Here is a 27,971-nt window from a genome sequence, read left to right on the forward strand (position 1 = left end):
TCCGCATCCATTATATTATCAGGTGATTATTCTACTTTAGCCTGTTGATATGATTTTAAATATTTTACCTTTACATCCTGGAATATACCCCACTTGGTTATGATGTATATACTTCTTTTTATAAATTGCAGGATTTGATTTGCTAAAATTTTTTGAAGATTTTTGTGTCTAAGTTTATGAGTGATGCTATTCTATAGTTTTCTTTTTACACTGCTTTGGTCTGGTTTGGGTATTATTATATTGTCCTCAAAATGAGTTAGAAAGTATTTCGTCCTCTTTAACTTTCTGGAAGAGTTTCTGTACATTAGTGCTAAAACTCAAAGAATTTTTTTTTTATTTTATTTTATTTTTAAACTTTACATAATTGTATTAGTTTTGCCAAATATCAAAATGAATCCATCACAGGTATACATGTGCTCCCCATCCTGAACCCTCCTCCCTCCTCCCTCCCCACACCATCCCTCTGGGTCGTCCCAGTGCACTAGCCCCAAGCATCCAGTATTGTGCATTGAACCTGGACTGGCATCTCGTTTCATACATGATATTTTACATGTTTCAATGCCATTCTCCCAAATCTTCCCACCCTCTCCCTCTCCCACAGAGTCCATAAGTTCCATACATCAGTGTCTCTTTTGCTGTCTCGTACACAGGGTTATTGTTATCATCTTTAAAGCTGGAAGGCACCGTTGAAATCACTGATTACTGACTGGGACCTTGATTTGACCACAGGGACACCAGTGTGTGTGTGTGTGTTAGTTGCTTAGTCGTGTCCGAATCTTTGCAACCCCATAGACTGTAGCCCACCAGCCCCTCTGTCCATGGGATTCTCCAGGCAAGAATACTGGAGTGGGCTGCCGTTTTCTTCTCCAAAAGGAACTATAGAAAGAAAGAAAGTGAAGTCACTCAGTCGTGTCTGACTCTTTGCGACCCCATGGACTGTAGCCTACCAGGCTCTTCCATCCATGGAATTTTCCAGGCAAGAGTACTGGAATGGGTTGCCGTTTCCTTCTCCAACAGGGACACCAGAGACCTCATTTTTTTCTCTCCAGGTAACCAAATTCAATTGCAGATTTCTATACCTTGGAGGATTACAAAGGAATTAAAGTGACTATTCTTGACACAGAATAGAAAGAAGATAGTATGTTCAGAAGGAGCTGAACAATCATTTCTTAACTAAGTTGCTATTTGTTCTCTTTATTGTACTATAAAACTAGGAAATTACAAATAAATTCAAATGTTGAGTAAAGAACTAACCAAAGCAGTAAGAGCTGGTCCTTGGTTGGTTTTCCCCAGAAGCTGACTCTGAGGCAAGGACTTAAGTGCAAGTAGCTTATTTAGAAGATATAAAAATAAACAAATCCCTCAGTAGGAGAATGAGGAAGTTATTGGGAAGGTAAGACATGGAAGGCAGGGCAGCCAACAGAGTGAATTATTAAGTCTGTTGCCACTATGGGTGACTGGAACTTAATCATGCTGTAGAAAATGTGAGAACCAGTTTAAGGCATACACACCTCAGTGACCCCACCAAAGACAGAAGGAGCTGGGATATTTATATACCAAGTTCCTTCAGGCATTGAATTAGTCTCACTCTTGAGACTCTCAGGCATTAATTGCCTGGCACTTCTCCCCTGCTATGTAAAAATCAGCAGCAGAATGCCCTAAACAAAGGTCAGCCTGCTTACCAAACAAAAACCAAACACATAAACACACAAAACAAAAACAACAGTTTTACCTGTTGGTCCCAATATTTATATTTTTTTAATCCACTCTTTTCTTCTTTTTCTGGTTCTTCATCTCTCTATAATGACAATTCTCAAAATTATATTCTCTCCGGTTTACATTTAAAAAGTTGTTTACCATTAGTACCCTGCAGTGGTCTTCCTAATGATGCTCTTAAATATTAATACACAATTTGATGAATAAGAAGAAAAAAGGTGGTTAGGGCTTGGTAAATTGGAAGTTAGGCTGTGTTCATGAAAGTGGTAAAGGCAAGGGGATACATGGAGGACATCTACAGCATTTGCCATAGCTGGGAAGGGGGAATCACATTTTGGAGACAGTGAAATTACCTTACAGAGAAAGATTTGTGTGATTTTATTAGGAAAATATGAATATCATGGGACTTCCCTGGTGGTCCAGTGGTTAAGACTCCATGCTTCCAATGCAGGAGGTGTGGGTTCCATCCCTGGTTGGGGAATTAAGATCTTGATGTGGCCAAAAGAAAGAAAATGAATATCATGATTTAATTTATTCCAAAATTACTCAAACTACAGAAACATATTTCTGGGAGTGACCTGTAAAATTTTTGTCAAAAGTAATATCCCTTTGATGCTATGCCTTCAGAAATAATCTGTGAAGGCAATAAGGGACTGGCAATGCATAGTCTTTGCACAGAGAATTTTTATTCACTTTAAATTAATACAAACCTGAATACCATCATCTGATCCTATGTAGCATGTTAAAAGAATCACATCAATTTACATGCACCCCACGAGAAAGTACTCTGAATAAGGAAAAAGCAATGGATTGTATGCTGAGAATAACGTATGGATTAATATTTAAAGTTTCTCAAGATGATATCATAATAAAACTCCCTGAGATAGACAGTATAATGGCATTAGTCATAGATTTCCGGAAATGCTGATCCAACATCTTTTAACACCAGAGGATTTTTTTTTATTTATAGAAAGTTGTAGTAATTATTGATCTAATATATGCTCAGGCTGTGTTTGGTTCTTTCTTAATACTCCGTGACAGAATGGTATAATTTTTGATATTTATTTTTTTAGTCTGGTCCCTAACCATCATTGATATTTTCACGTTTAGAAGTTTCTCATATCTCTGCAAATGTTGGAGAATATAATTTGACAGGTTAATTTTAATGCCAAAGATTGTCAAAATTTAATATTACCAGGGAGAAATGAATATTCACTTTTCCAAAAATACAGAAGGAAATGACTTACTCTTGGAGAACTTTAAAAAATGATACATATGAATATTTTAAACTTAATGTCATTCCTATGAATCATAGCTGAATATAATACCGTAAATTTATAGAGAAGGGTTGAAACTTTTTGGTATTTGGGCAATCTTCATTCTTTCTTATCTTTCTGGTCCACAAATCTGAGCATCTTACCTTACTTCCAAACAAAGATTGAATAGTGGAGGTGAAGTAAATTCTTGTTACTAGAACCTCATTAATTTTATAAACATAATATATATATGTAAAACAATCACTATACACTATGAAAATAAGCCACAAAACTATTCTAAATTAAATCACACTTTAAATAATTTAGCCTAGTACTATTTATGAATGGGAAGCCTTGATGTTTGATTTAAAGCAAATCAACAGTTCTTTGAGTTGTTAGTATTATTCTGGAAATAATTAGTATTGGTGGTTCAGATGGTAAAGAATCCACCCGCAATTTAGGAGACATGGGTTTGATTCCAGGGTCAGGAAGAGCCCCTGGAGAAGGGAGCAGCTACCCATTCCAGTATTCTTGCCTGGAAAATTCCATGGACAGAGGAACCTGGCAGGCTACAGACCATGGGATCGCAAAGAGTCGGACATGACTGAGAGACTAACACTTTCAAGGAGACTGTATTATTGCTTCATCATGGGAAAAAGTTACATAGAGCATCAAGTACTAAAATCTTATTATTCTGTGTCCTTTTTTAAACTTAAGATTTTAATTTTTTTTTTTTGGCCATACCACCTGGTTGGCAGGACCTTAGTTCCTCAACCAGTGATCAAACCCCAGCCTCAGCAATGAAAGCACTGAGTTCTAACCACTGAACTGCCAGGGAATTCCCAGATTTTGAACATTTAGAATCATGTAATCAATTTCCTTCCTTTTCTTTCTAAAAAATCCTTTACTGTTGAGTTCCTATAAACTGTTCCTATAAAATTTGCAATCACTGTCAGTGGTGTTTGTTAATGTATTAGCTTTGAAAGGCAAACAGAGTTTCTACATGAGTGGTTATGCAGTTAATAATTTCTTCAGGAAGGCATTGCTGCACTACTTCTATGCTATTATAAAGAGTCTGTCTGTCAGTTAATATATATTTCACATATAAGACCTAACACTTTTGCAGATGCCTCCTGAGTTGGTGGCCAAGCAAATGCTATAGAGGGAAGTATAACAATTTGTCCCTCAAGAAGTTTCCATCAGTTACCTGAAAATAATGTAAGTCCTTAAAAATTACTTCATATTTTTATAACATCCTATTCAGGAGCTGACTGTGGCTCAGATCATGAACTCCTTATTGCCAAATTCAGACTTAAATTGAAGAAAGTAGGGAAAACCACTAGACCATTCAGGTATGACCTAAATCAAATCCCTTACGATTATACAGTAGAAGTGACAAATAGATTTAAGGGACTAGATCTGATAGACAGATTGCCTGATGAACTATGGATGGAAGTTTGTGACACTGCACAGGAGACAGGGATCAAGACCATCCCCAAGAAAAAGAAATGCAAAAAAGCAAAATGGCTGTCTGAGGAGGCCTTACAAGTAGCTGTGAAAAGAAGAGAAGTGAAAAGCAAAGAAGAAAAGGAAAGATATAAGCATCTGAATGCAGAGTTCCAAAGAATAGCAAGGAGAGATAAGAAAGCCTTCCTCAGTGATCAGTGCAAAGAAACAGAGGAAAACAATAGAATAGGAAAGTATGGACCACAAGAAACTGTGGAAAATTCTGAAAGAGATGGGAATACCAGACCACCTGATCTGCCTCTTGAGAAATCTGTATGCAGGTCAGGAAGCAACAGTTAGAACTGGACATGGAACAACAGACTGGTTCCAAATCGGGAAAGGAGTATGTCAAGGCTGTATATTGTCACCCTGCTTATTTAACTTACATGCAGAGTACATCATGAGATACACTGGGGTAGATGAAGCACAAGCTGGAATGAAGAATTCTGGGAGAAATATCAATAACCTCAGATATGCAGATGACACCACCCTTATGGCAGAAAGTAAAGAGGAACTAAAGAGCCTCTTGATGAAAGTGAAAGAGGAGAATGAAAAAGTTGGCTTAAAATTCAACATTCAGAAAACTATGATCATAGCATCTGGTCCCATCACTTCATGGCAAATAGATGGGGAAACAATGGAAACAGTGACAGACTATTTTCTTGGGCTCCAAAATCACTGCAGATGGTGACTGCAGCCATGAAATTAAAAGACGTTTGCTCCTTGGAAGAGCAAGCATCTTTTATGCATAACAGCATATTAAAAAGCAGAGACATTACTTTCCCAAGGAAGGTTCATCTAGTCAAAGCTATGGTTTTTCCAGTAGTCATGTATGGATGTGAGAGTTGGACTATAAAGAAAGCTGAGCACTGAAGAATTGATGCTTTTGAACTGTGGTGTTGGAGAAGACTGTTGAGAGTCCCTTGGACTGCAAGGAGAGCCAACCAGTTCATCCTAAAGGAAATCAGTCCTGAATATTCATTGGAAGGACTGATGCTGAAGCTGAAACTCCAATACTTTGGCCACCTGATGGGAAGAACTGACTCATTTGAAAAGACCCTGATGCTGGGAAAGATTGAAGGCAGGAGAAGGGGACAACAGAGGATTAGATGGTTGATTGATATTAATGACTCAATGGACATGAGTTTGAGTAAACTCCAGGAGTTGGCAATGGACAGGGAGGCCTGGCGTGCTGCAGTCCATGGCGTCCCAAAGAGTCAGACCCGACTGAGCGACTGAACTAAACTAACTGAACTTGAACCTCACACCAGTGTTTCCCATATTTGGAGCTTCACTCTGATTAATTTTTCATATGCCATTATTGTTGCTACTATTTGTCTTTTCAGAAAGGGACATGACTCCTTAAATGTCTTAAATGTTTGCCTTTGCTCATGAAGAATAGCTGGAACAGGGAATTGTAGCTGGAATGTGAATTATAGAGTGACATTCCTTTCTGACAAAACTCCATTTTCTTCTTTCATTCCATTCTAGACTTGAAGCTCCATGCTAGTGAAATTAATAAGATTTTAATTGTATTTTGGCCAGACTGAGATGAGAGACCAACAATGATAATGGACAAAGCAGTATGATAAAATTTTTCAAATTTAAGTTTTATGTTTTTTCTTTCATTTATTTCCTTCCTGATTTACTAAAATGCAAAACATTGTAGCTGAATTTTGAAGTACATTGAAGAAGTTTAATTCTGCAAGTCAAAAGATAAATTATTTTCAAAGAGGAGAAAAATAACTGAGCCTTTTAATCCCTGCTCTTCTGCCTCTGATAACTAATAAATGATGAGTTCCTAGTCAAGCATGACTATGGTTATAATCCTCAGATAGAAAATTGGGTCAGGGAACAATATTCTCAGTACACAATACACAAATCTTAATTTTTTAAATTTCAACTGCTTTGTTGAGGTATAATAGACATATGATAAATTGTACATATTGAAAGGACAATTTGAGAAGTTTTGATGTACATATACACCCATAAAACCATCACCACAAAGTAGTGAATACGTACTCCGCCATCCCCATAAGTTTCTTCATGCCACCGTAGTCCCTGCCTTATGCCTTTCCCAGCCCCATCTGTAAGCAACTGCTGATCTGCTTTCTGTCAGTATAAATTAGTTTGCGTTTTTTTGAGTTCTGTGTAAGTGAAATCAAATAGCATGTGCTGTTTTGTTGTCTAGCTTCTTTCATTCAACATAATTATTTGGAGATTCGTTTGTATTGTTGCACGTACTCATCTGAATAGTATATTTCATTGTTTGGATACACCACAATTTGTTTATCCATGTTGGGTAAGTCACCTGTAATGAACATTTGAGTTGTATCCAGCTTGAAGCTATTACAAATGAAACTACTATTTTGAACATTTATGTACAGTCTTTGTGTGGATATAGGCTTTCATTTCCTTGACATCATCAATTTCTTTAATTTTAGCCATTCTGATAAGTGTCAAGTGATATCTCACTGTAGTTTAATATGCATTTTCTCAAGGACTAATGATGTTGAACATCTTTTCATGTGCTTATTTGCCATTCATATATCTTCTTTGGTGAAGTGTCCTGCCAAATCTTTTGGCCATATTTTTATTGGGTCAGTAGTTTTCTTATTTTGGGGTATTGAGAGTTTTTATATACTCTGAATATAAATCCTTTATCAGATATATTCTCTGCAGAGATTTTCTCCCAGTCCGTGGCTTGTCTTTTCATCACAGACCTCTTTGGAAGAGCAGTTCTTAATTTTGATGAAGTCTATCAGTTTGGGCTTCTCTGGTGGCTCAGTCGGTAAAGAATCTACCTGCAATGCAGGAGACCCGGGTTTGATCCCTGGGTTGGGAAGATCCCCTGGAGTAGGAAATGACACTCTACTCCAGTATTATTGCCTGGAGAATTCCATGGACAGAGGAGCCTAGCAGGCTACAGTCCATGGGGTCACAAAGAGTTGGACACAACTGAGTGACTTAGCACAGCACACAGTTTATCAGTTTGGTTTTTGATGGATTATGCTTTTGTTGTCCTATCTAAGAAATCTTTGCCTAACTTAGTCACAAAGCTTTTTCCATGTTTTCTTCTAGTTTTTTAAAAATAATTTTATTTATGTATCTACTTTTGGGTGTGCTGGGTCTTCCTTGCTGCCTGGGCTTTTCTCTAGTTGTAGCAAGTGGGGGCTACTCTCCAGTTGTGGTGTGTGGGCTTCTCATGGTGGTGGCTTCTCTTGTTGGAGAGCACAGGCTGTAGGGGTCAAGGGCTTTAGTAGTTGCAGCTCCCAGGCTCTAGACCACAGGCTGAGTAGTTGTGGCTCGCAGGCTTAGCTGCTCTGTGGCATGTGGGATCTTCCCAGATCAGAAATCGAACCACGTCTCTTGTGTTGGCAGGCGGATTCTTGACCACTGAGCCACCAGGAAGCCCTTTTTCTAGTTTTATAATTATAGGTTTTACATTTATTTTATGATCCATTTTGTATTAGTTTTGGTATATGGTCTTCACCATATGGTGTGAGGCTTGGATCCAAGTTCCTTTTGTTTTTTGTTTTTTTTGCATGTGCATAACAAATTATTACGTACCAGTTATTAAAAAGGCTATTCTTTCTCTACCACATTGCCTTTGCACCCTTGTTTTAAAAAAGTAGAGTTGTTCATGGACTTCCTTGATGGTACAGTGGATAAGAATCCACCTTGCAATGCAAGGAACACTGGTTCAATTCCTGGTCTGGGAAGATTCCACGTGCTGCACACAACTAAAGCCTGTGCACCAGGACTACTGAGCCCTCGAGTTGCAACTACTGAATCCACGTGCTGCAACCACAGAAGCTCTCGAGCCCTAGAGCCCTGCTCAAGAGAAGCCACCACAAGAGAAGCCACCACAATGAGAAAAGTCTATGCACTGCAACTAGACAGTAGCCGCTGCTCGCCACAACTAGAGAAAAGACCCAGCAAAGCAAAATAAATAGTTTTTAAAAATAATAATAAGTTGTTCGTATATGTGAAGATTTATTCCTGAACTCTCTATTTGATTAATCTATTTGTCAGCGTTTTACCCAAAAGAAATTGTGCTAAGACTTTGGGGTTGCATTGAATTTTTGATCAATGTGGGAGAGAATTAATATCTTTGTGGCCACTTGTATTCCTTCTTCAGGTGGAATATAGAAGGATGGATGAAGGTCTCTTTTTCCATCTTCAATACTCATCACTCCAGTTATCTGCTTCCATTATCACATTACCTTCTCCTCTTACTCTGACTTCTCTTGTGTTGCCCTTATAAAATACCATTGAAATTACATGAGGCCCATCCAGACAATCCAGACTTATTTCCTCATCCCAATAGCCTTAATTTAATCACATCTGCAACTTGTTCCCTTTACTATATGTAAAGTAACTTTCACAAATTCCAGGGGTTAGGATGTGGGCACATTTGGAAAGCAATTATTCAGCCTATGTATGTTTAACTTTGTAAGTGTATATTCAACTTTATAAGAAACTTCCAACTCTTTCCCAAAGTGACTGTAACATTTTGCATTCCCACTAGCAAAGTATAGGAAAAAAAATAAAAATTAAATTTAAAAATACAATTTAATATGTAAAAAAAAAAAAAATTTCGAGTTGCCCCACATCCTTGCTTTGCGCTTGATGTTATTAGTCATCTTAATCTTAGCCATTCTAGAGGGAATGGAGTAATATTTCATTATGGTTTTAATTTGCGTTTTCCTAATAACTAATGATGTTAAGAAGATTTTCATGTGCTTTTTATCATCCATATATCTTCTTTAGTGAAGTATCTGTTTAAATATTTTGACCATTTTTAGTTGGGTTGTTTGTGTTCTTACTGAGTTTTGAGAGTACATTATGTATTCTGCTACAATTTCTTTATCAGATATGTATTTTGCAAATATTTTTCTCAGACTGTGGTTTGTCTGTTTCCTTTTCTTAAAAGTGCTTTTAAAGAGCAGAATTTTAGTGAGTCCAGCTTATCAGTTTTTTATAGATTGTCCTTTTAGTGTTGGAGATAAGAATTCTTTGTCTAATGAAAGTCATGAAGATTTCATTCTAAAAGTTTTATTGCCTTAGATTTTACATCTAGGTCTGTAATTTATGCTTAATTCATTTGTGTATATGATGTGAGGTATACAATGAGGTTCTCTTGCTTGTTTTGCATGTGAATGTTCAGTGGTTCAAACAACATTTGTTGAAGAAATTATCTATGTAAAACTTGCTTTTGTGCCTAGGTCAAAAATCAATTGACAATATATGTGTGGGTTTATTTCTGGATTCTCTGTTCTATTTCATGGATCTAGGGGTCTATCTTTTTGCCAATACCACACTTAATTACTCTGGCTTTATATCACATCTTGAAATCAGGCATTGTGAGTCCTTTAGCTTTGTTTTTTTTTTTTTTTTTTCAATACTGTCGACTATTCTAGTTCCTTTGCTTTACCATATCAGTTTAGAGTCAGCTTGACAACTTCTAACAAAATCTTTCTGAGATTTTGGTTGGGATTGCATGGAATCTATCCATCAATTTGGGGAAAATTGACATTGTCTTATCTATTACTACATAACTAACTCACCTAAAATTAAGCAGTCTACATCATCAAGTATTTATTACCTTACAGGTTCTGTGGATCAGGTGTCTCAGTTTAGCCAGGTACATATGTGGTGGTGGTTTAGTTGCTCAGTTGTGTCCGACTTTTGGGACCACATGGACTGTAGCCCAACCAGGCTCCTTTGTCCATGGGATTTCCCAGGCAAGAATACTGGAGTGGATTGCAATTTCCTCCTCCAGGGGATCTTTCTAACCCAGGGATTGAACCTGTGTCTCCTGCATTGCAAACAGTCTCTTGCATTGCAGGCAGATTCTTTACCGCTGAGCCACCTGGGATTCCCAGAGTGCCTCTGGCTCAAGTCTTTGCATCAGGTTACAATAAGCTGTCAGCCAGGGCTTAGTTGAAGGCTCAACTGGTGGAAGTTCTCCTTCTAAACTCGCCCATGTGGTTGTTGGCAAGATTCAGTTCCTTTTGGGGTGCTGACTAGAATCCTCCCTCAATTCCTTTACCCATGGGCCTTTCTTTACCCATGGGACTTCCCTGGTGGCTCAGATGGTAGTGTCTGCCTACAATGTGGGAGGCCCGGGTTCGATTGCTGGGCCGGGAAGATCTTCTGGAGAAAGAAATGGCAACCCACTCCAGTACTCTTGCCTGGAAAATCCCATGGACGGAGGAGCCTGGTAGTCTACAATCCATGGGGTCACAAAGACTCGGACACAACTGAGCGACTAAACTTTCACTTTTCTTTCATGGGCCTTTCTTTAGAGTAGCTCACAATGTGGCAGTTAGCTTTCTTCTAAGCAAGAAGATGAGAGAGTACTCAAGACAAAAAGAATCTTTGCCACTTAACCTAGAAAGCAACATCATGTTTGCCCTGTTCTCTTCATTAGATGTGCATGATCTGGTGTAGCCCACCTTCAAGGGGAGGGGTTTCTGCAAGGGCATGATTACCAGAAGGCAGGGATCATTAAGGGTCATCTTAGAGGCTGCCTACCACAGATGTCTTATGTATGCTGTTTATTTCTTTTTTCTTGCCTTTTTTCATTACCAATGTTCCAGATGTTCCTCTTAGAATCATTTTTATCCTTCTGGGATATGTTCTTTAAAAGTTCTTTTAATGATGTCTGTTTATGTCTGAAAATATCTCAGACCATAATTCATAAATTTTCCAATTTTATCTTTAGTTCTATCTGCTCTTTTTATAAGATCCTTTGAGTTTCTAATTTAAATTATTACTTTTTATTGCATAAGCTCCTATTTGATTTTCTTTCCAATATACCCTAGTCAGTTTTGATAGTCTCTTTGCCCTTAATTGGCAACTCTATTTTTAGTTCTTGGTATACAACAAACATTAGTATTTTGTAATCAGTACCTAAATATCACATATCTATTGTTTTGTGTGTTTATGTACCTGATTCTGAATTTTGATGTTTATGCTAATGCTCACAGATTTCGTGATTTACATATTATTCTAAATTAGTAACTTTTTGGTAATTCTTAAAGCTGGTAAATGTGTTTTTTCAAAGAAAAGTTTTTGTTTTCTTCTGGTAGTTTTCTCAGGGCACTTCCCAGGACCACTTTGAACTCTGTTTTGGGCATGGGGTTTATTTTGGCCACAGCGATTGAGGCTTAGATCTGGCCCACACCCATGCAAGTTTGCTTGTGCTTGACTGTTCCTATGAAGTTGACTTTCCCGAGCTCCATTGACAAGGTGGGTTTTTCCCAACTGATCTTCTGGAGGCTGTTGCTCTTTGGCTCTCCAGCCTTGATACAATCATCTCCATCCTGACCTCTCACACTACTTGGGCTCTAAGCTTTGTCTCCTGTCCCCCACAGCAATGGCTCATTAAAACCTGGCTCTAGGCCATCAGAAATCAGCAGATACCTCCAGAGTAACATGATCTCTAACTCTTGTGAATTTGTGCTTTCTTATCATTCCTGCCCCCACCGCAGGAATTCCCGTATTTTCCTACCACCGCCTTGTGTATTAAAACATTAAAACTTCTCTCTTTTTTGTCATTTAATGTGTTCTGAAGTAGGAGTTTCTCTAAATATCTAGTTCAGCGTATTGTTGGAAACACAAGTTCCACTATTAAATTATTAGTATTTTCCTTTACGGAAAGTTTTTCTATATGAGACATGTAATCTGTATAATAAGAAAACACCAGGCGTCCTGCTTTATAACTTGTTGTGTCATTTAGCAATATATTTTGAATATCTTTTTTATATGAATAACTGTGTCAGCAGTACTGTGGGTGGGGTTCCCAGGAAACAGACTCTGGAGAGATTTGAGTGCAGGAAGTTTATTAGGAACTACTCTTAAGATCAACACCACCGGGAAAGAGAATAAAGTAGAATTAGGCAGAAGGGGAAGTTAGGCAATGGTGCAGTCGTCACTGGGGCTCCAGCTCTGGAGCTGGGGGGCCCTCCAAGTTGAAGAAAGAAGGCTGGACCTGTACCCTTCTGTGGAGATGTTGATGTGGGCTGCCTTGCAGGGCTGGTGTGGGGGGTGATGTGACATTGGGCAAGGCAGCTAACTTCAACTGAGTGCAATACCTGGAGAGGGCTGGCAGCTGAAGACTGGCAGCCTGGAGCACTCTTAGCCCTGAAGAGACATCTGAGGAAGCACATCACAGCATCCACCAAGTTAGAGACACTTTGGGCTCCAAATAACAGAAAACCAAGCAACTCTTGCATAACAAATAGTTAAAATTTTCTCCCTTAATATAAGGTCTGCAGTAGATGATTACTGGCTGAATCAACAGACTATTTCTCTCCGACTGGTGGTGGTGGTTTAGTTGCTCAGTCGTGTCAGACTCTTTGCGACCCTATGGACTATAGCCTGCCAGGCTCCTCTGTCCATGGGATTCTCCAGGCAAGAATATTGGAGTGGGTTGCCATGCCTTCAGGGGGTCTTCCTGACTCAGGGATGGAACCTGCTCTCTTGCATCTCCTGCATTGCAGCCAGATTCTTTAGCACTCAGTCACCTGGGAAGCCCTTCCCTTTGATTAGGAAAACAACAAACTTTCTCAAAGCCCCAGTAGATTTCTCCTTATATTTCATTGACCAGAACTGGATCACATGGCCACTCCTAGGTACAAGGGAAGCTGAGAAACTGGGAACAGGATTGTCATGATTTTCTGCCTGGAAAGTGAGCATTGTCGCCCTGAACAATAGTTGGGTTCTGTAACTACAGAGGAAGAGGAGAAAGGATTGTAGATATGCAACTAACACAGCCTGCCACAACAGACCTCCACAAAACTATTTGGAATAATTAGACATGGATATAACTTAGTGAAGTGGTCCCCATGTTACTGGACATTACATTTCCAATATTTTGCTATTATACACTCCACTGCAATAAACATCCTTGCCTGCCCATATCCTCAAGTATACTTGAAATGCCAAATATGTAACTTCTGGACCAAGAGAATGTACATTTTTAAGGATCTTGATATAGATACCAAGATGTACCTGAGAAAAAGTCTATAGATTTATATTTCCAAGAGCAGTAAATGTGGAGACCCAGTTACCCTGGATCCTTACTGATGCTAGATATTAACATTCTTGTGAATTTTCATCAGACTTATGTTCTCAAAAACATACCTTGTTATAATTTGCATTTTTTATTACTTTGTACTCATCATATTTATCCCTTTTTTTTGGAATTATGGTCCAAAAATAGAGTTTGTATGTTTTCAGCATTTTGGAAATTACTGAGTTATGCTTTGTGTTTTGCTATTGGACTGGAAAGGTGAATCACAGCAGACCTGCAATTAACCTGAGCTGTTTGGTAAAATTAAAGCTCCTGCTTAACAGTGACTCTTGGTCATAGCACAAAGCATTGATGTGTAGTGTGTCTACATATCCAGGAGTCCAAAGACTTTCAGGGTGGTTTGACCCAGCTTGTCAGCCTTGTTTATTAATAACGATGAGCTTGAAGAGTTGCACCTGGTTTGGTGTGACACTCCCCAACGCCCGCCCCAGGGTTCTGCTGGTTCTACAGCAGGGCTAGGCCTAGGTGGTGAGCAAAATATAAATAAACTCAGCAAAGACTTCATTTTAGTATCTCTGGTTCCGAAGTGTTCTGTGCATACGTCAGTGGTTCCTGATCCACAAGACATCTGGCCTGGCCCTTCCAGTGAGAGGACAATAGGAGCCTGCACCTGGCTTCTCCCCAGCCCCTGCCGTGAGTCATATGCTCTGATGTATGTTCTGACTTTCACGCTCTTGCGGTAGTATGTCCTTTCCCTGTAATAAACTGTTCATTTGTAAGCTTTGCCATTTGGGGTCCTGTCAGTCTTCTTCAGCAGTTGAGTCCTGGTTAAGCACCACTATTACTACAGCTATATATTTAGTTTTTTTTACTCCTCCATGGGCACTAGGAAAAAAGATATATTGTCTGACATACATGTCCCTTTCCAGGAAGCTGTAAGACTTACTGTTATTATTTTTTAGACCTTTTTAAAAAAATAATTGTATTTATTTGTTTTTGCCTGTACTGGGTCTTCATTGATGTGCGGGCTTTTGTCTAGTTGCGGTGAGTGGGGGCTACTGTTTAGTTGCAGTACACAGGCTTCTCATTGCAGTGGCTTCTCTTGTTGTGGAGCACAGGCTCTAGGCACGTGGGCTTCAGTAGTTGTGGCTCCCAGGCTCTAGAGCACAGACTCAGTAGTTGTGATGCATGGGCTTGGTTGCTCTGTGGCATGTGGAATCCTCCTGGACCAGAGATTGAACTCGTGTCTCCTGCATTGGCAGGCAGATTCTTTTCCACTGAGTCACCATGGAAGCCCAAGACTTACTGTTATTGAGGATCTATCCTTCATATTTTAGTTTTATACATTTCCATGCCATTTCATTCGGTTTTGGGTCTCAAATTCTACTAATTTAAGAATTTTGATCTTGATGTCCCTTCATTTATGTCTGTTTTGCATATATTTTCCTATTCCCTTTTTGTGCCATTGTATGACACTTTTAAATACCATAGAATTGATTTTTTAAAATCCAGTCTGCAAAATTTTATTTTTAAATATGGGAGCAGATTCCATTTATATTTTTCATTATAGCTAATACATCCAGTTTATTATGTTTCATTTTTTTCTATGCTATTTAAATTTTTTTTGCCATTTCCTTTAGTTTATGATTTGTTTTTCTCTTACGAGTATTTCCTTTGCTTTTATCTTCTTCTTGCTTTGGAGAGCACATATACTTCTTTTAGGACTAGTAAAGTATGACCTTTAAGCATTCTGTGAATTTGTGGAAGGACACATACAAGATGTTCTGATAGCAGTAAAGCTATCAGAGACTGCTAGATCATGGCAAAAGGATTCAGGCGCCTACATTGTTCCCACTAGCCATAGTGGTAATCATTTGAGTATCAATAAAGCTAATTGCAGTGGTGTGAAACATATCAAATATGTTTGAATCCATGACTTCATATTATCAAAAAACCCTTACTGCTTACCTTTTAAAAAAAAATTACAGTTTTTCATTTAGAGATCTTTACAGTCCCAGCTATATTTGGAAAACTGCTAAATACTGATAAAATACTCAAGCAGAACAACAATTTTTTTAAAAAGCATTCCGTGGCCTCTATTTCTTAAATTATCAGAATTTTTTAAAATAAAATGGTAATGTTTTAGTTCTTCCTGACTCAGCCAGGTTGAGCTCACTTTTACTTTCCTCCCTCTTTGTTACTAAAATCTTACATTTATGATAGATACAGATTAATCATTTAGACTTTCAAAAACTCTTTGTTTTTACATGATTTTGACCTCTGTTTATTTACTCTCTTGTTTCATCATACATTTTTATTACATTTTTTCCAAGAAGTGTGTCTTGATGATATGCTTTTGAACCATGACCTTGTGGGAGGGTGGTTGCCTGCATGGGTTTAGGAGATCAGATTGCCTAGGCGCCACCCTGGCTGTTAGATAAGATCCTCAACCTCTCTGGCCTTCTATTTCCTCATCTGTAAAATGAGGATAATAAGAATTTCTGTCTTACAGTGTAGTTCATGGAGTGGTGAGTCAATACAAATAAAGCCCTTAGAACAGTGCCTGTCACACAATGTGTGTTTTGTGTTTGTTCCTTATTGTTGTGAAAGACAATTTGTCAGAGCACACAAATCTTCGGTTACAGTCTTTTCCCCCTAAAAGTCGAGCTGTTGCTAGACTTTTTCTTCTGAAAACTGATGTTGCAGAGAAGTCTGAAACCAAACTGGCTTTGTTGCTTTCGAGCACAGTGGTTAAGAGCTCTGGTCAGACTGCCTCGCTTTGTGTCCTGGCTCTTTGACTTGCCTGTGATGTGCGACCTTGGGCAAAGTGACTTGACCTCTCTGATCCTCTCTGATCCTTACTGTTGTCCTTTGTAAAGTGGGGCAGCTCCTAGACCTCCCTGTCATGGCCCCTTTGGATCTGTTAGCCAGACCAGCCTTCCTCTCTTTTCTTTGTCTGTTTCTTCTCGCTCTAACCTTTTAGTTCTGGTGGGACTTCTAGTCATAGTACCCTCAGCCCCTGCTTGAATATCTCACTCCATCCTCTTGCCCACCGTCATGGATCCAAGGGCGAGCACAGAACATAAACAACCGGTGTCCTTCTGTGGGGAAACCAGAAGAGGGACTCTGTCTTCTTCTGGGGCAGCTGAGTTGGGACACTGTGAGCCCAGAGCTGCCTGTGCATCTGGGGGAAGCCTGCCTGCTCCCACGCGCAATGAGAGAGCTGAGGCAGCTGGAGGGCTGAGGGATCCTGACAAGATGGTCCGAGTCACTGAATCCAGTCCACTTAACAGCCAGCACCACCATTTTATTGGAAGGCTATGAGGGTTAAATGAGAGAATTCATGGAAAGTACCATGTGGCGTGTGGAACTCAAGCCCTCCATTAATGATGACTTGTTTTCTCCTCCCTGAATGATGGCAGGGCTTTTCCTCCTCCTTAAGCATCATTGCCAAGTGTCTCTGTGGGCAGGTAGTTAATTTCCCATGAACCGTGGCGCGTTCTTTCAGTCCACAGATACAGATCTTCCTCCAGCTTAGGAAGACCTTCTTCTCAAAGAGCTCTCTTCGCATGCCTTGGTGGGAACAGCAAGTCCCTGGGTGCGGATGCTCCCTCTCTGTTCTCTGTATCTACCATCTCTCTTTTCATTCCTCCCTCAACTCTGATGAGTTCTTGGGGGCACTGTTGTGGGTAACTCCTTCCTTGTTCTACCCCCAACCTCCTGGGCCACAGAAGGCCCAGATTTGTGCCATTTGTGTGTCCGTTAATGTTTGAAAAGCTCAGCTCCAGAGCACAGGCATTTTCAACCCTTTATTCATAATCCTTTTTTTGTGTGGGGACGTCTACTGACAGAGTCATTCTTTACAGCAAAAAGCTTCCCAAACTTCTCACCAGACCACATCATGTCATGTTCTGTTTACTTCTTGCTTCATCTTCATGTGAATTTTCCCTTCATGTAATGCCACTACCATAAGTTGGGGGCTCTATTGTCAGGGACTAGGAATCTTATATGCACAATTCACACTTTCTTGAAACTTTAATTTTACCAGGTCAGACTCCTGATCTGTCCCTGGCTTGCCTCACCTTTTCAAGAATTCCAAAACTTGCCATGGTTGTGTCAGTAGCTTCTGTTTGGTTCTTCCCTCCCTAAGAATTCAGTGATTTGAATACTTTCTCCTGGAGTTTAGAAACTTAAGTAATTTGTTTCCACTCACTAACCTGGATATATTTTTTCCCTCCAATATTGGATCAATATTGCCCACCCAACAATACCAAAATAATAATGGCTAACATTGGTTAACCACACACTGTTGACATGGTGAATCTCATTTTATTCTCATCATAACTCCATGAAGTAGGTTCAGACATTCCCATTTTTTTTGGATGAGTTGGAGTTGGGAATCTTTCTCTCTTTAGGATACTTAACATTCTCATGACAAAATATTATACATACTATGATGGGTACATAGAAATTCAGTATATAATTCTACTTTTGTGTATCTTTGAATACTTCCATCAGGAAAAGGTATGTAAAAGCAAAATAAATAAGTACTGTAGGTAATGGTGAATGACTGTCCATTGTATCTCTGCAGCTCTGACCTCTCTTCTGAACTTCATCTAGATGTCTATCTAGGGACTTTTTGGACCTCTTCACTGGTGAACACCTCACAAGCATTTGAGACCTGATGTGTCCGAACCTGCATTCCTCCTGTTCCCTCCCCAAATTGCTCTTCTGTCTTTCCCATTGTAATTTATGGCATCATCATATGTACTGTCCTCAAGATGGTCCCCTGTCTAACACTTCTTGTACCCAACCTATCACCAGGTTCTGCCAGTTGTAATCTCCCAAGCATGTCCTAACCATTCGCTCCTCTGTCATCATCACCCTTCACACTTCACTGACCCCTCAGTGAGATTTCCAACTCCATCCTTACCACCATTTGGAAACCAGATGACCCTTTAAAATGTAAATCCCATCAGCCACCTACTAGAACGCTTCAGTGACTTCCCATTTCCCTTAGAATAAAATACAAACACTTCACCCAGCCATCAGTGGTGTCGTATGATACGGCCCTAGTAGCTCTCCCATCATAACATGCACCACATTCTTACCTTCCTCTCCTCAGCCCTCTTTCAATCTCTCTGCTGTTCCACAAGCATTTTTTGCTGCACAGTTACACACCCTGCCCCACTCTCTATTTTTTTATCTTGTTTTACTCACACTTTATATCTCTTGCTATATATACCTTCTTTAAAGAGACCTTTCCTAACCATCGAAGCAGAACTGGCTTCTTCTGAGCAGTCTTTATAGTGCCAGTTGTGACAGCCATCACAATTATATTTATGTTCAGTTCACAGGCTCAGTCCTGTCCAACTCTTTGTGACCACATGGACTGCAGCACACCAGGCCTCACTGTCCATCACCAACTCCAGGAGCTTGCTCAAACTCATATCCATCGAGTCGGTGATGCCATCCAACCATCTCATCCTCTCTCATCCCCTTCTCCTCCCGCCTTCAATCTTTCCTAGCATCAGTCTTTTCAAATGAGTCAATTCTTCACATCAGGTGGCCAAAGTATTGGAGTTTCAGCTTCAGCATCATTCCTTCCAATGAATATTCAGGACTGATTTCCTTTAGGATGGACTGGTTTGATCTCCTTGTAGTCCAAGGGACTCTCAAGAGTCTTCTCCAACATCACAGTTCAAAAGCATCAATTCTTTGGCACTCAGCTTTCCTTATAGTCCAACTCTTAAACCAATATATGACTACTGTAAAAACCATAGCCCTGACTATACAGACCTTTGTCGGCAAAGTAATGTCTCTGCTTTTTAATATGCTGTCTAGGTTGGTCATAGCTTTTCTTCCAAGGATCAATCGTCTTTTAATTTCATGGCTGAAGTCACCATCTGCAGTGATTTTGGAACCCAAGAAAATAAAGTCTGACACTGTTTCCACTGTTTCCCCATCTATTTACCATGAAGTGATTAGACTGGATGCCACGATCTTAGTTTTCTGAATGTGGAGCTTTAAGCCAACTTTTTCACTCTCCTCATTCACTTTCATCAAGAGGCTTTCTAGTTCCTCTTTACTTTCTGCCATAAGGGTGGTGTCATCTGCCTATCTGAGGTTATTGGTATTTCTTCTGGCAATCTTGATTCCAGCTTGTGCTTCATCCAGCCTGGCATTTGGCATGATGTACTCTGCATGTAAGTTAAATAAGCAGGGTGATAATATACAGCCTTCAGGTACCCCTTTCCCAATTTGGAACCAGTCTGTTGTTCCATGTCCAGTTCTAACTGTTGCTTCTTGACCTGCATACAGATTTCTCAGGAGGCAGGTCGGGTGATCTGGTATTACCATTTCTTGAAGAATTTTCCACAGTGTGTTGTGATCCACACAGTCAAAGGCTTTGGTGTAATCAATAAAGCAAAAGTAGATGTTTTTCTGGAATTCTATTGCTTTTTCTATGATCTAATGGATGTTGGCAATTTGATCTCTGGTTCCTCTGCCTTTGCTAAAACTAGCTTGAACATATGGAAGTTCATAGTTCACCTACTGTTGAAGCCTCATTTGGAGAATTTTGAGGATTACTTTGCTAGCATGTGAGATGATTGCAATTGTGTGATAGCTTGAAAATTCTTTGGCATTGCCCTTCTTTGGAATTGGAATGAAAACTGACCTTTTCCAGTCCTGTGGCCACTGCTGAGTTTTCCAAATTTGCTGGCATATTGCATGCAGCACTTTCACAGCATCATCTTTCAGGATTTGAAATAGCTCAACTGGAATTCCATCACCTCCACTAGCTTTGTTCATAGTGATGCTTCATAAGGCCCACTTAATCTCACATTCCAGGATGTCTGGCTCTAGGTTAACCATCGTGGTTATCTGGGTCATGAAGATCTTTTTTGTATAGTTCTTCTGTGTATTCTTGCCAACTCTTCTTAATATCTTCTGCTTCTGTTAGGTCCATACCATTTCTATCCTTTATTGTGCCCATCTTTGCATGACCGGCCTTTGCACCTGACCTGCCTCTTGAGAAATCTGTATGCACGTCAGGCAGCAACAGTTAGAACTGGACATGGAAAAACAGACTGGTTCCAAATCGGGAAAAGAATACATCAAGGCTGTATATTGTCACCCTGCTTATTTAACTTATATGCAGAGTACATCATGAGAAATGCTGGGCTGGATGAAGCACAAACTGGAATGAAGATTGCTGGGAGAAATATTAATAACCTCAGATATGCAGATGACACCACCCTTATGGCAGAAAGTGAAGAACTAAAGAGCCTCTTGATGAAAGTGAATGAGGAGAGTGAAAAAGTTGGCTTAAAGCTCCACATTCAGAAAACTAAGATCATGGCATCCGGTCCCATCACTTCATGGCAAATAGATGGGGAAACAGTGGAGACAGTGTCAGACTTTATTTTGGGGGGCTCCAAAATCACTGCAGATGGTGACTGCAGCCATGAAATTAAAAGACACTTACTCCTTGAAAGTTATGACCAACCTAGCCAGCGTGTTAAAAAGCATAGACATTACTCTCCCAACAAGGGTCCATCTAGTCAAGGCTATGGTTTTTCCAGTAGTCATGTATGGATGTGAGAGTTGGACCATAAAGAAAGCTGAGCACCTAAGAATTGACGCTTTTGAACTGTGGTATTGGAGAATATTCTTGAGAGTCCCTTGGACTGCAAGGAGATCCAACCAGTTCATTCTAAAGGAAGTCAGTCCTGAATATTCATTGGAAGGACTGATGCTGAAGCTGAATACTTTGGCCACCTGATGGGAAGAACGGACACATTTGAAAAGACTCTGATGCTGGGAAAGATTGAAGGCAGGAGAAGGGGACGACAGAGGATGAGATGGTTGGATGGCATCACCAACTCAATGGACATGAGTTTTAATAAACTCCGGGAGTTGGTGATGGACAGGGAGGCCTGGCGTGCTGCAGTCCATGGGGTTGCAAAGAGTTGGACACGACTGAGTGACTGAACTGAACTGAACTTGCATCACATGTTCCCTAGGTATCATTAATTTTCTTGAAGAGTTCTCTACTCTTTCCCATTCTATTGTTTTCCTCTATTTCTTTGCATTGATCACTGAGGAAGGCTTTCTTATCTCTCCTTGTTAATTTGTGTTTAAGGATTTAATGAAAGCCTCTCATACTCTCAGGATTGAGAATATGAAAGCCTTTAGATCCTGGCACTTTGCACAGTGACTGGCTCCGTAGTAGGTATTCATGAAGCATGTAGTGAGAACTAAATCTCCTTGTCATTTTCTCTTGCACTCTGGGAAAGCATCTCAAAGATGACTCACATCAGCAGGTGAATTTTCTACAACATCCTTTCTATTCTTTACTGACTTCATATGGATTTTAATTCTCTTGTTGCCTTTTCTTACAGTCTTTGAGTCAATGACCTTTTCAACTTTTGCTCATTTACCTGTGACCTTTTGTTCCTCACACACAGAGGTTATGATTATTTGCAATCTTTTGAAAATGCCAAGCAGTGTTACTTATTTCTTCTGGATCTGAAAGCAAATTATTTTTCACAAATATTTCCTTTCTCTGAGTCTCCCAACTACTTCTTTTATCCCATAGTCTTTGTAAACCCCAACTTGTTTTTTCTCTTAATTCATACACAAACAAGGGAAGACCTTTCCAGTCTCAGTGTGTGGGTTGCCTTTACTCTTAACTTCTATCCATTGGGTAATGGTTCCATTCTTTTGATGCATTTGCAGTTGGAAAGTGGGTAAGGTGATGAGCATAGCTTCCAGTCCACATTTCAGCTTCTAACAGGCTTTTCCCTCATTGTGCCTCTTTCAACTCTGATGCTTATTGCCCTCCTCTCGTCTCCTTCTCTGGTACTGGAAGCCAGCGGCAGTAAGTGCAACTGTCCTTCCTGTCTGTGGTCACCTACACTGATTAATGGGGGAGGATATGCTTTGTACCACAGCCCCTCAGCTCTTACTTCCTACCTAGTTGATTACTGGGCTTGTTCTGTCTCAATGTGAAAATACAAAAAGACAGTGGGTAGACTGAGGAGTGGAGATGGGGGCCAAAGGGGTCAGAGGGTGCTGGTGCGGGTGAGGGGTTTCAAGGCAAGAGGCAAAACTCAGCAACAAAACTGCTTCCCTTACAGTGTAGCTCCTTGGAATCGAGAGAATTGAAGGGCCAGTTCTCTAGCTAGTAAAGGCACAAATCTCTGAGTCAGGATGCAGTTGGTGGAGCAAGAACAATATACCTTAAAAAAAAAATCTTTCTCTGATTTGCTGTCTATCAGGAAGGGAAGCCTGAGTATTCCATAATGTGAAGTATAGATCTGTTTTTCTCAGTCTAACTCCATTTGCCTTAAAGTTTTCAAGGCTGCTCACAATTTTGTATTGTCTGTCAATCTTTCATTATTTTATTGGGTTTTTATTCATTTCTGTAAGGTCATGGGATATTAGTGAAAAGTCGTGAGGCGTTTCACTGGAGGGCTGTAATATCCAATTTTTCTCTTATCCTCTTTCAACAAAGAACTCTGCAGATCCACAGAATATTCATGAATATGATTTTTTTTTTTTTTGCTTAACATCTGCTCCCATAGCTCTGTCAGTGAGGAATTCATCATTCCCAAAGCATTCCATATGCTTTTCCACTCTGCATTTACCCATGCAATTTCCCCTGGCACAAATCCTCTTCATTTTTTGGCCTCTAGCAGTTCAGGAACAGGATGTTTCTACCCTCCTCTTGTTTTGAGCCTGAGGACACTGTGACTCCATGTTTGTGAGTACAAACATTCTAATCAAAATCATGCCAACATTGATGAAATTTAACGAAGAACATATTTTCCTGAGCAAACTCAAAATCAATTTAATTTCTTGATATCCTTTTTCTGTATAATGCAGGTAAAATGTTTTTAAATTTTTTACTTGCTTTCATTTTGCTGAAATTATTTTCATCTGGAAAATTCTTGTTCATAAAAATGTTACCATGGAAACATGTTTTAAAATTTGTCCCAATAAAAAAATCTTAGCTTTAACCTCTTACAAGGTGAGTTTACTTTTATGGCAATAATGTCAACCAATTTCTTGACATGCAAATTTTGTGGCCCTAAATTTTGTCAGTAGGTGATTCTTCTAATAGTTTTGAGTCAATAACAAATGTAGCTGATAGTAATTGTGGCCCTCCCCATCCTCCCTTGGCACTCACCCTTCTGAATACATACGTGCAACTCCCCACCTGAGGGCTCTCAGCCAGACACCCCAGGCCAGAAGTGCTGGGGACTTAATGTGCCTGCAAGTAACCCTAAGCCAGTGACAGATGGCAATCAGTACCCCAGGTTCCTAGTCCTCTGGTGGGGATGATTCAGGTATGTTCTACACGGTTTTTCCCAGTACCCTGGGGAGGATGGTGGAATTGAACCCAGTCACCCCCAGTAAAAAACTGCTTGATGATACACCCTTTACCCTTTACTGGTTCATCCCTATCTTTGTCTTTTTTTTTTTTTTCCCCTTGTTCTCTCGAGCTTAGTTGCTCTGCGGCAAGTGGGATCTTCCTGGATCAGGGATTAAACTCGTGTCTCCTGCATTGGCAGGCAGATTCTTCACCACTGAGCCATCAGGAAAGAACCCCCATCCCTGTCTTATTTCCCACCTCCCTAGTGATGCTTTCTGGAATGACCTCTTAGATAACTTGTATTCACATTCTAGTCTCAGATGGAGTCAGCTACCAGGGAGCCCAACCTACGATTACAAATGTAATTGTATAAAGTTTTTGCCATTCTCAGTTTTATTGTGTTGATTATTTCTACAGAGCCTAAATTTTCTATGGTAGTTATTTTTTTAATTCTCAGAGATAAATAATTTTAATGAGTTAAATGAGCCCTTAGATAAAAATAAGCCATTTTTTTCATCTTCACAAATTTTACTAGGTGCTCTTCTATGTTGATTATTTCTACCAGTACTAGAATCCACTTGAATAGAAAACCGGGTGCATGATGGATTGGATCTGTGTGCATGCCTGGATCAGAACCTCCCACCTTGTGTGACCTCCTCAGATTTTTTGCATAATCTTTCTTTAAAATTCTTTTTCGTATTCTCCACCTAGAGAAATCCAAGTCAATCTTCATGACCAACTAGAGATGCCAATTTCTCCATAAACCTGATTCTCATCAATAGTAACTAACTTCCTGACTCATTGGAAAAGACTCTGATGCTGGGAGGGATTGGGGGCAGGAGGAGAAGGGAACGACAGAGGATGAGATGGCTGGATGGCATCACCGACTCGATGGACGTGAGTCTGAGTGAACTCCGGGAGTTGGTGACCGACAGGGAGGCCTGGCGTGCTGCAATTCATGGGGTCGCAAAGAGTCGGACTCAACTGAGCGACTGAACTGAACTGAGCTCCCACAGCATCCTGTTTTTCCCTCTACTTGGCACCTTTTCTTGCCTTAAGTGACTTATGGGTGTCTGTTTCCTCATTAGATTGAAAGCAAAGGAGATCTTTTCTTTCATTCCTACTAGCACCCACCTAGCAGGTATTCAATACAAGTATGAATATATGTTTCCATTAGAGAAGATGGCACCCTACGAAGAAAATTCTCATACCCCAGATCTAAGGGGTATGTTTGTTAACTTTTGAATAAGGTTTCTTTTGAATCTGTAATGTATACCATGCTTTTCTCAATGTTTTTATTAGCCTCTCCTATCTCTCAAATATATTTGATTCTTAATCATTTTGTTCCATCAGTATACTCTCCATCCCTTTGTTTTCTCTAAATTGTTTTATTTGTTTTCCACATTTAATGAGATTTGATTATATGATTTTTAATAATCTCCAGTAATTAAAGATACCTAGTCATCATTTGAAATACTATACTCAAGTGTAACAAAGCATTGTTGATGAAGAATCCTTCAAAATCCATAATAAAACACCAAAATACCAGTGAAAAATGCATAAAAGACATGAACAGGAATTCATAGAACATTATGGCAAATAGACATGGGAAATATCACTCAACATTTACTGTAATCAAAGAAATAGTAATTAAAATACAGTTTTCACCTATTAAATTGCTTATTTATAAGTACAAGATGTGGTAATAGAGAAATTCATATTCACTGCTGATGTGAGTTTAATATTGTACAACTTTCCTGGTGCTTAACCTGGCAATATTTGTCAAGGATTTTAGTTCATTTTTTAATTCCATCTTACAAAACTACATAAAGGAAACAATCAAAAGCATGGAATATATCAAATGAAAGAAATTTTTTAAATGTAGTATAGTGTCACAATAGGGGCATAGTTAGATAAATTATGTATAGCCATATTACGGCACACTAAGCAATTGCTACAAATATTTTCAAAGAAATTTTAATGACGTGCAATTGTTTTCAATAAAATTTTATGTGGAATACAGGATATAAAACTAATCTCACTCATCTCCATAATACTCTGATCCCTGAGACAGCTTTCTAATGACTCCTTATTTTCCTGGGTATGGTCACTTTGCTGTTTCTTTGCATGTCTCGTAATTTTTCATTAGAAACATTATAGATAATATATTTTAGCAACCCTGGATTCTGTGTGGTTGTTTTGCTCATTTTAAAATTTTTGTTTTTTTGTGGTTTTTTTGGTTTGTTGTGTGTTTAGCGACTCGCCAGGAGGAATTCTATGGAAGCCATTCCCCACTCGCCTCCCCCACCCATGTACAGCCACTGATGGCTCAGCTCAGTTTCTCCCTTTTTAATTCGTTTTTATTTTTAAGCTTGGAGTCCCAGGGATCTCCCGAGTCGACACAGCTTTGTGGTCAACCAATGACTGCTCAGAAGTTACACTTAAACACCTTAAGCCAGTAAGGCTTCTGCTCTTTGCTGAGCAATATGTGTGTGGCCTGGGGAACGCATTCAAAGTTCAAGCAGTTTCCAAGTCTGCTGCAGTTTTTATTTTCTGCATTTACAAGACCTCACATCCAGCCAGGGACAAGTAGCTTCATAGGGCCTTCTTAGGACTCCCCTTAGATACACATGGCCCTGTCCATGAGCACAGCTTCCTGGAGCACCAGGAGCTATCTAATTCCCAAGATCTCCTGGCCTGTCCACTGTCTATTGCTAAACCAGATCACTACTGAGACCTCAGGCGAGCTGCAGTGTTAGCCACAATGACACGTGGGATTCTCCACGCTCCATTCCAAAGGAAGGCAGGCCCCCTCTGATGACCCTGGTAGAATTTCCATGCCACAGAGTTCCAGGACAGGGAGATGGAATGGAAACAGCCTCAGGCTAAAACATTAGATTCCCATCGTTCTTACTCAAGTTCAGTACATTTTCTCAAATAAATACTTCTCAAGTTGTTGTATGCCTTTGGTCAGTTTCCAGAGTCTTTACATTTTTTTTTTTTTTTGGATGTTTGTTCGTTTTAAAATTTATTCATTTATTTATTTAGGCCACAGCACACGGCTTGAGGGATCTTAATTCCCCAACCAGGGATAGAACCCATGCCTCTGCATTGGAAGTGCAGAGTCCTAACCACTGGACCTTCATGGAAGTCTCAAGTTTGTTCACTTTTATCATTGCTTTTTAGGGAGAGGATTTGCTGAGCTCCTTACTTGGCCATTCTGGAAGTCCTGCTCCTTAAATCATACAAGTTGTACAAATTAATTATACAAACTTATCTTACTACTTGGGGGAGAAGGTGGGACCTTCCTTGGGATGTGAAATCTCCAGGGTAACGTCATCTTGGCAAGATGTTGACTTCAAGCCTGGAATCTAACTGGAGCTGCAGGAGTAAGTCCTACTTTGTAGATGAGAGTGCCTGAATCAGTGGTCCTTTTTGTTTTCTTTCAGTTACTCATTAGCCAGGCTTTTGCAAGAGCAATCATGGATCATATATATTCCATGAAAAAAAAGAGCTCAGTGGTCAAATGTTTGATTTACACCTAGCTAAACCAAATAAAAATGAATTAACATCAGGACTTCTCAGAGGAGATGTTTGTATTTGCTGTTTGAGATTCTCAAGAGATGAAATGTAGAATGAAATAAGATTATTGTGACCACTGAACACTTGCCCCATCCTCCACCCAGAGCATTTCAGGAGATTAATGATCTACAAAACACCCCTTGGTCTTGTTTTATTTAAAGTTTTCAACCTGGGTCAGAAATATTGGATATTAAGGGAAGAACTATCTGTTAACAACTGTATAGCTGTATGCATCAACCTTTTAGACATAGGAGCAGTGGTAGTGGAAACTGAATGGAGGGAAATTCCTCAGGGAGGTCAGTTTTGGCAGACAATCAAGCTCTCTAATAAAACTGCCCCTCCTCACCAGGAGTATTTCAGTGGTGACCTTCCAAGTTTCTGGGTTCTATTTTTATTAAGGAAGACTTACCCTGTCCCAGACATTATCAGATTCTTGGAAAATAAAAAGACAGAATCTTTCCTCAATGCATACAGTTAAAGAAGACAG

General features: G+C 39.6%; 1 protein-coding gene across 2 annotated transcripts in view; it reads left to right on the forward strand.

Annotated features, from left to right (window-relative positions):
- Positions 1-26,084, forward strand: part of CXHXorf58 (chromosome X CXorf58 homolog) — a 60,684-nt gene extending 34,600 nt beyond the window's left edge. The window contains exon 12 of one of the 2 annotated variants that reach the window (XR_015159726.1): positions 24,614-25,681. The gene's annotated coding sequence lies outside the window, so the exon portion shown is untranslated. Of the gene's footprint in view, positions 1-24,613 lie in introns of both variants that reach the window. The other variant, XM_086389349.1, reaches the window with a different exon arrangement.
- The last annotated feature ends 1,887 nt before the right edge of the window (positions 26,085-27,971 follow it).

This window comes from Bos grunniens, chromosome X, assembly GCF_055505025.1.
Source record: "Bos grunniens cultivar Pamir isolate PY7600 chromosome X, Bosgru_T2T1.0, whole genome shotgun sequence".
NCBI lineage: Eukaryota > Metazoa > Chordata > Mammalia > Artiodactyla > Bovidae > Bos > Bos grunniens.